Source organism: Mastomys coucha, unplaced genomic scaffold (genome assembly GCF_008632895.1).
Source record: "Mastomys coucha isolate ucsf_1 unplaced genomic scaffold, UCSF_Mcou_1 pScaffold11, whole genome shotgun sequence".
Taxonomy (NCBI): domain Eukaryota; kingdom Metazoa; phylum Chordata; class Mammalia; order Rodentia; family Muridae; genus Mastomys; species Mastomys coucha.
This window is the reverse complement of record NW_022196893.1, coordinates 13151337-13153535: the sequence shown is the minus strand read 5'-3', so window position 1 is coordinate 13153535 and position 2199 is coordinate 13151337. Positions and strand designations below refer to the sequence as shown.

General features: G+C 52.9%; 1 protein-coding gene and 1 pseudogene across 2 annotated transcripts in view; both read left to right on the top strand.

Moving 5' to 3' along the window:
* LOC116076713 (cytochrome P450 2D1-like) overlaps positions 1 to 2199 on the top strand; it is a 24153-nt gene that overhangs the window by 14309 nt on the left and 7645 nt on the right. The gene's annotated exons all lie outside the window — the stretch shown is intronic.
* Positions 60 to 2199, top strand: part of LOC116076723 — a 5345-nt pseudogene continuing 3205 nt past the window's right edge.

The window sequence follows — 2199 nt, the reverse complement described above, 5'->3', positions numbered from 1 at the left end:
CCCACCCCACCCCCAGGAAGGCCTTCCCCTCCTCCTCAGATCGGTCCCACCTCCCGGGAGTGGATCTGCCTCCTTAAAGCGTCCCCCTCCTGCTCAGAGTGGAAGCCTCCTCCCCGGAATAGATCCTCCTCTTCCCCCCACCCCTCCGCCTCAGAATGTGCCCTCCTCTCCACAGTTGCTGCTCCTCACAGCTCCACCACCACCTCAGAGTGGATCCTCCTCGGAGTTGCTCCTCTTCCTCCGAGCTCCTCCTCCTCCCGTTCCTGCGGGGCTCCAAGACACTTCGTGCCTCTCCTCGGCTGAGTTTCAGAACGCACCGGTAAAGGCGAGGGTTGCGGGTCTGCCCATTGGCTGCGCAAGGGATGCGAGCGGGGCCCCCAACCCAGTCCCTGAGCCCCGGCCACCTTGGCACTGGAGCGTAGCAGTCCCTCCCCTCTGGGCGGGGCTGGAGCGGGCAGAGGGGAACCCCAGGGCCTCGGAGTAAACTGTTTGCGGGTTTTCCCAGGCTGAGGCTAAGATGCTAGAACCACCTAGAGTCTGAGAGAGGGCAGGTTTTGGAGGGGCTCATCCCAGAAGTCCCAGAACCCAGGAACCCGCCTGTAGCCAGGCCTCAGGGTTGAGGATCTCTCTCCTCCAGTGAGCAGGGTGAAGCCTGACCTTGGATCTTTACATAACTTGCCCTTCAGAGTGTATTCTGGATTAGTGGGGACAGGCACTACCTAAGCAAACCAGACCTCACTCCCAACACCCTGATTCTTGCCCTTTGGGGCTCAGCGAAGGTGGGGAAGGGAGAGTGGGGATGGTGAGTGGACCTTGGACCTCATTAGCCCTGCTTGCGCTCCCTGGAGCTGGGATGTTGTTGTCAGTGATTAGAGGACCCACCCTACCCCACCCCACCCCATTTAATTAGGAAAAAATAAATAAATAAAAGAATTTCTACACTGAGCTGGGCACAAAATCACAGCTCATGGGAGGCAGGAGCAGGAGAATTTCTGTGAGTTTCCAGGCATGTCTACATAGTGAGTTCCAAAAGGGCCAGAGCTACATAGTGAGACTCTGTCTCAAAACAAACAGAAAGAGAGGAAGGAAGGAACAGATGAACAAATGAATGAATGATTGGAAAAAGGGAATCTCTACACTAAACATACAAGGAATTTCACAGTAAACGCCCATGAGCATCAACTAGAATGTACAGTTAATACCTTGTACTCTACCGCGGTTATCCCTACCCATCCCTACCCAGCAACCCACCCGGTTCTTGTGGAGGTCAGGGTAGCAGCAGACCCTGGCATATTCTCTGGGTAACAGTCAAGCACTCCTCGAATCAACTAGATGTCCTACAATTCTTGCCTATGTTAAGTAACAGACTGCCCTAGAGATTTGGTTTTCTTCCCAGCTGTTGGTTTTGTGGTTTTGAGCCAGATTTCATACCATAGCCCAGGCTGGCCTCGAACTTGATGCAATCCTGTCACCTCAGCCTCCCAAAGGCGGGGGTTACAAGTAAGCTACCGTGTGTATCTAACCCTGAAGTTTTGAAAGTATTACTGCCTCCCAGCTCTGAAGGTGTGAAGGGTGGGAGGTTTTTCCTGCAGGGAATGTCTGCAGGGTCTCGAAAGAGTTACCCTGGGGCTCCTGAGGACGGCAAAGCAGCTGTCCACCAGTCTAGCTTGATCCTAAGAGCAGACATGGAGTGGGCAAGCAATCCTTCAGAGAACAAAACGTCTTGGAGTAATTCTTATGGGACAAAATGTTTCAAGAGAATGTGAATGGAATGTTTTCCAAAAGCCTCAGCGGGCTGTGTTGGCAGTGACTGAAGTGGGTCACCAGCCCCTGTGCTCTGTGTTAGGCCTTTATACTGCTAGCTTGCCCAGTTTGAGCCTGCCTGCCGGTTCCGTGGGTGATTTCTAAGCTCTAGGGCACAGTTGGCAAGTTCATGCTGGTGATGAATTAGAGGTTATGACTTTGAGACGGTTGGGTCCAAGTATGTTTTTATTCAGCTTCAAACCACCGACCCCTCATCCTATTCAGCTGTCTGAGGGGAAGAGAAAGGACATGCCCTGGGAGATTTGTCTCCACTGTCAGAAATGCTGTTCAAAGGGCGGGCTTGTCTTTTTATTCACTGAAGATATGGGTGGGGGAATGTGGCACTTTCATGCTGCTGCTTATGTCCTGACAGGCTGTGAGAGGACAACTCTTTGT